At 46.6% G+C, this 10286-nt stretch overlaps 1 long non-coding RNA gene across 1 annotated transcript; it reads left to right on the top strand.

The window, feature by feature from the left end:
- The first annotated feature begins 2371 nt into the window (after positions 1-2371).
- On the top strand, positions 2372-6866 carry LOC142908018 (uncharacterized). The gene is made up of 3 exons (XR_012931555.1): positions 2372-2810; positions 3375-4377; positions 4850-6866. It is a non-coding gene; the product is annotated as an uncharacterized LOC142908018 (long non-coding RNA).
- Positions 6867-10286: the final 3420 nt, after the last annotated feature.

Here is a 10286-nt window from a genome sequence, read left to right as displayed (position 1 = left end):
CACCCTCCAGAAAGGGAATCTCGCATCCCCAGCGGGTGCATGCACGCCAGGTTAAGAACCACTGTCTACAGGAACCGATCTCCACTCATAAACCAACGAGACCCTGAGGCCTAGGGGTTGTCTCCTTTTAAGGACTCTGAGGTCAAGGCTCTGTTCGTGTGATGATCGGGTGGGTAGGTCAGTGGGTGAGTGAGTGGAGGTAGGAGAGTGGATGGGTGAGTGAGTGGAGGTGGGTGAGTGGGTGCATGGGTGAGTGAATGGGTGAGTGGGTGGGTGGGGGCGTGGGTGAGTGAATGGGTGAGTGGGTGGGTGGGTGCGTGGTTGGGTGAGTGACTGGGTGGGTGGGTGAGTGGGTGCCTGGGTGAGTGGGTGCCTGGGTAAGTTTGTGAATGGGTGGGTGAGAGAGTAGGTGAATGAGTGGCTGAGTGGCTAAATCGCCCTTTATCCCTCCCTGCCAAGCCCTGCCCGTCTACCCGGCAGGCTCTGTCTTTTTTCTGCTTCACGTACGTGGGGTGCATTGGTGGCGAGACCCTACGGATGCAATTTGGAACTTTATAAGTGTAAATTATTGTTTTTGTCATATGCACACGTTAAGTAGTAAGTATTGTCCTTATAATGTACAACGCGTCTTTTACAGCAGGATTTTTTTTGAAAAATAAATAGCAGAAGAAAATATTTAACTTTTTTTTTCATTTTGACACTCGCATGACGAAACTTCTGCGTTTTTAAACACAAACAACGCTGTATCCTTTATATATTTATTTTATTATCGTTTGTTTTCTTCTTCTAATGTCGTTCCAAAAGGACTCGCCAAAACCTTCCTCCGAGGTGGACCATTCAGCAATGGCTAGCACCAATTGAGACAAGGCTCAAAAGAAAGCCGCCTCTGGTGTGGACCAATCAGTTTCAAGGACAATGCATATATTATACGTGTGTTTTTTGTTTGCATTTTGACCACAAGTATCGTGGTTAATGCACACATTATTCCCTGTAAAAAGGTTTCAGTTTTGTTGCCAGAAAAAAAAGGGGAAAAGCCCTATTATTAGCCTAAAATAGGTCATTGGTTCTTAACCTGGGTGCATCACGCACCTTCTGTGGGTGCAAGATGCCCGCTCTGGGGCATGCGAGACATGGGCAGATTTTTTAAGAAGGTAAATCATAGAAAACACAAATTAAGCACGGGCATGTAAGTACAACTACCTTGTTTCATCAAAACTATGTATTGTTTAACACTATTCACCACGCACAAAACACTACGCTATACACTGCACACCACACACTATACACTACACTATACACTACACTATACACCACACTATACACTCCACTATACACCACACTATACACTACACTATACACTCCACACTACACACTTTCACAATTCACTACACACTATACACTACACTACACTATACACCACACTGTACACTACACTACACATTTCACTATACACTACACTATACACTCCACACTATACACTACACCATACACCACACTGTACACTACACTATACACCACACTGTACACTACGCTATACACTCCACATTACACACCACACACGATACACTTTTACTAAACAATCTTGATTTGAAGCTTTCGTGACTGCGGGAATCCATAATCCTTGGTTCTTTCGGTAAAGTCACGTAGGTAGACAAAATAAATCACGACGTTTCCACCACAACACAAGCTGTCAAAACGTCGTGATTTATTTTATTTTATTTTTTCACTATACGCTACACTACTATATACTACAATATACACTGCATAATACACTACATTGTACACTACACTACTATACAATACACTATACAGTAAGCTATACAATATACACTACAACAGTGGTTCACAATTTAGGCGATGGGTACGTAAGTACAACTTCTTTGTTTCATCAAAGTTTCGTGTTCATTAACATTATTACATTGTTAACGATTGACAGCCAAATAGGTGCAGGCCGCAGTAACTGCTCACGGTGGAGATTTGTTTCCACGCAGAGCGTTGGAATTCGTAGTCGAACCGGTCTATGGGTTCTCATTTGACGGTGCGTGACAAAACCACTGGGTGAAAAAAATAAGAATAAGTTTTACCCTTTCTGGCAGTAATAAAACAGGAGTTATGTTCAGATGTTCAAACACCAAATGGAAACCTTTTGAAAGGAATCATGCTCGCAATAACCACTCACGGTACTTGCGGTGAACATGCAAACAAACATGCTCTGATAATAAAATATGTGTAGAGGAGTAGTCGGGGACATTACATCATGCGTACCTTCCAGTGCGATGACATCACGGGACGTGACGTCGTGCGCGCGGGGCGGGGCATTGACGTCATGTCTCCTGGGGGTTACTTAAGCAGGAGCCCGTGACGTGAGCGGGGTCGCTGTATGAGCCCGTGAACAAGAGAGGTTAAAGAGTGAACCAGGGATGGGGCTCACGAAGTCTGGAGAGAAGCCGGCGATAGCAATAGGAGCGGCTGCTCTCCTCGGTCGGTTGATGTTGGCTGATCCCACGGCCTACGCAGAGGAGAAAGCCCGGGAAGCTAGCCGTGCTATAGAGCAGACAGAGTGTGGTCCGGGTGAAGAACCGAGCTTAGAACCTCTACCCCTGGGGACAAGTGATCACTTCTAATCCATCCATAGGCAAAAGCCCCTAATAAACATCTGGCGTAAGTCCCTACTGAAGATGTGCCTCCGAGTCGTCATATGCACCACAACATAGGCATTGTCTTTGAAAGTGATTGGTACACACCAGAGACGGCCTTCTTTAGGGCCGTACCTCAACGCCAACAGGCGAACAGCACAACGATGACGCAATGTGAGTGAATAAACCTTCACCTTCTGACCTGAAGTTACTGGACTGCCGTGTGATATTCAAAATGCGTGTCACTTTTCAATAATTACCACACCAATTAATACATTTTGTGAATGTGCTATCCAGAAGACCATCTTTGATTAAAATGTTTCTCGTAGTATTGCTATAATATAGACAAAGCTGATGCACGTGTCCTTGCCCTGAACACCTTTAGGTGAACGCGACAGCTTTCTTCACTGCGATCGAGTGCATGTATCTCTAACAACTCGATGTTGCATTGCGTATAACTTAAGAAAAACATTACCCCATTACTTGAAAACCTTCACGTCAACGTATTTACAATCGTAAGATTACGGAATTCCCAATCCCGATTATTGGATGTAAATTTTAAAACTGGGTGGAGCGGTGGTGCAGTGGGTTCGTGCATTGCACTGCCAATTGGACCACCCGAGATCAACATCTGCCAAGTCTAACATCGTTTACCGCTCTTCTTATTTTTTTGTTACAGACTTATCACAGAAGAATGTGTGTGCGTGTTTAACGCGCCCATTGTTTGTCTCCTCACAGCCGCGTGTCATCCAAGGGCGGCTTTACCGGTCGAGCTGCGAGTGGCACGCCCCTGAAGATGCCTGCGGCAGCGCCTTGCGAATGCTCGAGAGAGGAACATTGCTTAGCACGCAGCCCAACCCAGAAAGCCGCAATTGAAGTATTGACAGCTGATGGGGCTATAAATCACTATTACTGCATCTCTCTCGAACGCAGTCGGACAGGGCAGATAGTAAATAAAACACAGCAAAGAGGCACAATACAGTATACCAAAAAAGAGTCTGCTAATTTATGGGCATCTCAAAGACGGTCATAGAGACTTCGTGATGTGTCACGCCATTTGAATGGATAATGCCTGCGTTTTTAGAGTCTCGATCAACTTTGACGCCATATTTATGAATTTTGCGATGTCCTCGAACAGCCCCTGAAGATTGTCGTGTGATCTGTATGATAGTTTTAGAGTGCAAGACATAGCTCAGCTTGAAGCAATGTGCACTGCAGATACTGAATAAATTCACGTAAACTAAACTACGTTGTAATTTACCAGGTAAGGCCCACTGAGTTATACATATATTGTTCAGAAACAACCTGGCCATCAAAAATGACAGCTCAACTAAGTGGCTGACATCATCATCACATGGACGTTAATAGTAGCTGGCAAATTCTCTAAATGCATGACATTGGTTGGAAATGTGGAGGGAAAACCCGGAGGATCCAGAGAAAAATCCACTACGGCGATAGAGAGATGCAAACTCCAAATTTACAGCAGGCATCAGGGTCGGCATCGAACCCACGACCTCCTGCATACCAGGCGAGGTAGTTAACATCTCCTAGCCACCGCAGCGTCCAAGATAAAACTCGACATTCGCCTCTAAAGAAAAAAAATCCAGTCAGTCCAATGAAAACTTAAATTGCTCGAGAATAAGCGCTGGCAGTGGAGCACCCTCCGCAGATTAAAAAAAAAACATGAGACAGCGCCGCCTCCACTCGCACTGCACAGCGCTCGTGATGCAGTGCTTTGAAGGTGAGGAGGCTATTTTGTCTTTTTTACTTTGCACCACCACTACCAATAATCACTGCCACCAGGCTCGAGTCGTTGCGGGAGGAGGGTCACGTCGAGATTGCGGCGTCCGTGAAGCCTCCCGCAAATCCTCCTCTCTGTCTGCACGAGGTGGCTCTGCGGCCGCTAAGCTGGGCCATGTCATTGGGCAACGAAGACCGCTCACACAACCGCCTGTTGTACTGTACTGCAATATGCTCCTACGTCGATCATCGTGCCGCCTTTCACCAAACCCGGAGTGGCCAGGGTGGTGAAGTATGGTCAAATTACTTCCACGGCCTGGGGGGGGAGGCCGTCACGCAGCAGCTGATTGACATCGCCATCCGTCCCTGGTCCGACTTTACCCAACCAACAGTTTTAATTAATGCTCTTATTTTTACAGTAGTATCACAGACGAATGTCTGCGTGTTTAACGCATACATTGTTTTTCTCACAGCCACGTCATCCAAGGGCGGCTTCACCTGTTGAGCTGTGAGTGGCACACCCCTGGAGATGCCTGCGGCAGCGCCTTTCGAACGCTTGAGAAGGGAACATTGCCCAGCACGCAGCCCGACCCAGAAAGCCACACTTGAAACATTTGCATTTGATGGGGCTATAAATGTATCTCTCTATCGAATGCAATAAGACAGCACAGAAAGTAAAAACACAGCAAGAACCACGATCATGTACACCAAATAAAGTTTGCTAATTCAAGGGCATATACAAAAATTCAGAAAGATTTTGTTAAATGTCAGGCGATGTGAATCGATGTTTTTTTTGACAGTATCAATTAATTGTGACATCATCTGTGACATCTATCTACATTTGTCGTTGTCGGCGAACAGCCTGAAGCATGTCATGGGATTTGTCTGATATTTTTAGAGTGCAACGTGGCTCTGCTTTTAAACAGTTGCTATGTAGGCGTTGTGTCTGTGTCATGTGAATCACAACACTTCGCAATGTATTTAGAGCATCAAGCATGGAAAACAAAATTGTCACTGGTTAAGCTTCATAAGATCATAAAAATTAAAAACTCCGTAAGCGTAGCATTCTCAGTAGAGTGCAAGCACTGAGCACATTTCACGATCATCTTGATGAACACTGCGTGATGGAACCTGGCTAGTGAGGAAGCCTTTTGAAGGCGAGGGTCACGCTAAGGCAGTGGTTCTTAACCTTTACTGCATCATTGCACCCCTTTGGTTCTCAGTCGTTAACTTTTCCCTGCCACTCCACCCAGAAGATCCCAAAGAGATTAGTGAAGGTGGTGTCTTGAAAAAGGGCATTATTAAAATGCCAGTGTGGTGATCCCCTTGGGACTCCTCGTATCTTAATTTGGAGAAGTATAAGTTGACGATATCAGTGGTGCAGCCCGAATCCTTCACTATTTTCAAGGTCTTTTGAGATGTAGAATCTGTCAATGCTTGACTGCAGCAATGTTTTGTCAGCTATTGTTCTTGTGAAGGTGAAACCTTGCTGCTTTAGATGTTGCATCCGCCGCACGTCTACCAGACTGTACGTGCAGAGCACATCCCGCAAGGTGTTCAGGACACTGCTTTTGCACTGCTCAGTGCTAGTGCAGTTGAGTACATCGAGCGTGCATTTGAAGTCTCCTCCCAAAATCAGACACTCGCCATTTGGGATGCTTTCGAGATAGCTCTGTGACACATTAAAAAAACAAAATTGGTATTTCTGCATCATTGATGGGTGTATTAATGTTAATGAGGTGGACAGAAATGTAATTAAGTTTGATTGTTACGTTGAGGTTTCTTCTCGGTACTTCCTCATATTGGTAAATTGTGGTTGGTCTTAACCCTGGTGAAGAAAATAAAGTTTGTAGAGGTAAGGCCAGGAGCTCTGCATGAACATTGCTCACTCTCCCTCCCTCCCACACGTGAATTTTCATCCGGGTGCTCCCAGAATTTTTAACCTCCCATAAAAAATTTGCCAACGCCACTTTTCTATGTAAAGGAGGAGCGCAGAGTTGGAGCAATCTTTGATGGTGCCGGTTCCTCACAGCCTGGCTGCTGCCTATCCCGCTCCTCGTCTGTGGATCCTCCCTCCTGGCACCTCTGAGGTCGTCCTGTCTGTAAGAGAGCGAGCGACTGACCGTGCAGGGTGCTACAAGTTGAAATAATCGTTATTCTTGTTAACCCACGACTGTACTCCCGCACCCCCGATTAGCATGGGCGCTATGTACAGTGCGAAAGAAGTTCAACACACATACATAGATACGTACACGGACAGAGGCTACTCTATGTCGTGTGGGTTATGGGAGTTCTTTGACCGTACATCGCCAAGCTGGCAAGCGCGGGTTGTGAAGACGGGACACGTGGACAGACATTGAGAGACTATCACAGCGCAGGGACAGCCACGGATGTCGCTGCACTGCCTCCTGCTGCCCACGACGTCGTCTCAGCGTCGCAACCGCAGGGAGCGTCACGAAGACGAAGACGAGGAGCGTCAAGGAGGGTGTCACGAACCTCCTCCACGTGGCGCCATCTGGCAACCTCGCAGCCACTAATGTGACCCTTGCCTTGAAAAGGCTTCGCCACAAGCCGGGTTCCATCATCAAGATGGTCGTGAAGCATGCTCAGCGCTTGCATACCACTGCCATCGCTATGGTTACGGAGTGTCTCCCTCCCCCTCCGCCCCCTCCCCACTTCCTACCTCTCCTCCTCCCCCTCCTCCACCCCCTCCTCCTTCATATTTTATGAACTTCATGAGTTAACAAGCTATTATTATTCATTTATGTTCAGGGTACCGACAGCTAACCAAAGGGAAACAATGGGATGAGAAGTATCTTGGTTTACAAAACACTGACACGAGGTTCAGCGCACTACTCCAAATCAAAGTTCCACAGAGGCTAGGAGATGTTAACTACCTCGCCCGGTGCACAGGAGGGTCGTGGGATTGATCCTGGCCCTGACGCCTTCTGTATATTTGGAGTTTTTGTGTCTTTCTCTCTCCCGTGGTCGCGTGGATTTTTCCGGTTTTACCTCCACATTTAGAATTATGAGCATTTGGCTGCTTTACATTTCTACGCGATAAGCCACTTCATTGAGCTGTCATTACGTGTGGCGATGTCGCTTCTGTGAGTAGAACTATAAACGAGCTGCTTGGCTCAGTGGGGCTTGCCTGGCAAATCGCCCGATGCAGCTGCTTGCTGCTGTAGTCACCAGCGAAACGTCACGGAACTCAAATTGTGGGTTCACTCTCCAACACACAACCGGTTAGTGCTGAAGTCGTCACTGATTGTCACGTGCTGTGCGTGGTGACGTCACCACGCACGTCCCCATGCAGAGTGACTGAGGCGCGCGTCTCCATAGCAGTAAAAAAACAACTCCCATCGATCTTTTTGTATCATCAGATGGCAGCACTGCCCAGACTAGCGGAGACGACAAAGACCCCCCGTGTAGCCTTAACAGACTATTGAGGCAAGTGCTGTTCATGAGCAGTAGCACCTGTGAAGTGCGGGACTGTGGCACACGAGGGGGTGGGTGGCAAGCACCATTCTCGGCCCCCTTTGTCTCCCTAGTGGCGATGTTTACTACACACCACGCCAGGTACACATTTGAAAAGGAATCCGATGAGTTATGAAGTTCTTTTGTCACAGATGGTCCAGTAGTGGCACGGGGGTCAGAACGTTACGCAACAAACACAAAACACAAACACGACAGGAGTGCAGTGTATAGGAAAAGTAAGCAAATCAATTTTAAAAGATCAAATTCAACTCAACTAAATGTTGTATCTTACCAGGTAAAGCCGACTGAGCTATTAGCGAATTGTTCAGAAGTGACATGGCTATCACAACTAAGTGGCTTACCACGAGGAAATTGAAAGCAGGCAAAAACTCTAAACGCGTGATGTTGATTCTAAATGTCGGGAAAAACCGGAGGACCCGGAGAAAAATCCACGTGACCACGGGAAAACAACATACATACTTCACATACATAATAGAAGTCAGGGCCGGGATGAAACCCACGAACTCCTGTACAGCAGGCGAGGAAGTGAACATCTGCTAGCCACCGAGGCGCTGGGGCGAGTGCTGTGAGCGAGCATGGGAGCTATGAAGTGCGGTGTGGGACACTGCAAGGCGTTGAGTCTTCACAGTACTCACGCTTACACACTACAGCAGATGTCGTTTTTAAGGTTAAGTCGAGCTCGGCGATGTTCAGGACCAGTTTAGATATTTGTAACTAAGATATTACTTGCTTTGAATGTCAGCCATCGGAGGGATTTAAACTAATTTCACTGGGGTTGTAGTGCAGTGCAAAATCCACAGCATATTACACTTGAACACTCGGTCTATACAAACACACAGCCTACTCTCTTCACTGCATACACACGATACACAGAGTCTACTCCCTACACTCTGTATACACACAGCCTACTTTCTACACTGCATACACACAGCCTACTCTCTACACTGCATACACACACACAGCCTACTCCATAAACACAGAGACAAACGCATACTAGACACGCATAGAAACATAGACATTACTACATAGACGCACACACTACACCGAGATACACATAGACTGGAGACACAGATACACATAGACTGGAGACACAGATACACATCCTACACAGAGATCCACAGACTAGAGACACACAGAATCGTGCACAGTGGTATACAGACAGGACACAGAGGGCTTCACACAAGCGGTGAGTAAGAGAGAGAGAGGTCGTAGGGCCCCGTGTGTGCTGTGTCTGAACCGGTCCCGGTCCTCCCCTAGGTCGACTCAGCCTCAAATGAGTACCTGGCGCGGCGTGAAAACATCGCCAGCACCGGGGAGACAAAGGCGGTCGGGCGTGGTGCTGTCCACACACAGCCCTCACCGTGTACACCGTTCCAGCCTTAATAGGCGCTCGCTAACAGCACTTGCCCCCGCCGCCTGTGGAGGCTACGCGGGGGATCTTTGTCTTAATAGGCGCTCGCTAACAGCACTTGCCCCCGCCGCCTGTGGAGGCTACGCGGGAGATCTTTGTCTTAATAGGCGCTCGCTAACAGCACTTGCCCCACCACCTGTGGAGGCTACACGGGGGATCTTTGTCTGCGGTGTGCAGCTGAGCGTTGCCGTTTAGTGGCCACTCCTCTCACATCCACACACGCAATGCCACTCGCTTTGTTCCTTGTACAAGGGTAACGAATACATAAACATGTATTATTCACTTGTATGTGCAAGTGGATAATGTAATCGAACTTTATTTATCTTGATTAACTTATATTTAGTGACTTGCGTACCTTTTGAAAGAGAAGCTACTACCTCAGTCGCTTTGCCTGGAATGATAAAACATCGTTTAGTTGTATTCATATATTTTGTAAAATTAGATTTGTATAGTTTTATTTGTTTTTACGTGACATATTTACCTTTCTCCCTATTTAAACGACTAATTATTTTGAATTAACATTGTTTGCTGCTGTGACTTGCCGTGACCCCGTGCCCTTACTGGTCATCCGTGAAAACTTAAAGAGCTTCACAGCTCATCAGATTCCCCCTCCTGCAGTTTAAACCACGACTCTGACAGTGCGCAGCTGTGGCGGTGTAGGGCAGTGTTGTATATGTGGGTGTGTGAAAATTGATGAAAAATATTGAAAATTAAATGAAATTCGAAATTTGCATAATTAATCGAAAATTATGTGAATTCTTGTAATTATGCGTGTAACTATGCTAATTAGAGAGGTAATCGTATTACTTCATACGAGTGGGTGTGGTTGTGTTAATGATAGCCTTTATGATAATCAGGCCCCGCCTCGTTGACGAGGTGGGGTTATCAATCAGGATAACGCAATCAATCGTGTGCAGTTACGCTAGTGTCAATTCGGCCTCGTTGTCTAACTTCGTATTATTGATCAGCATAATACAATGATTCTCGCTTTAACACTCCCC

This window comes from Petromyzon marinus (genome assembly GCF_048934315.1).
Source record: "Petromyzon marinus isolate PM22_M1 ecotype Great Lakes invasive population chromosome 68 unlocalized genomic scaffold, UKy_Petmar_22M1.pri1.0 chr68_unloc.1, whole genome shotgun sequence".
NCBI lineage: Eukaryota > Metazoa > Chordata > Hyperoartia > Petromyzontiformes > Petromyzontidae > Petromyzon > Petromyzon marinus.
Note: the sequence above shows the minus strand (reverse complement) of the source record. Positions and strands in the feature narration are given on the sequence as shown.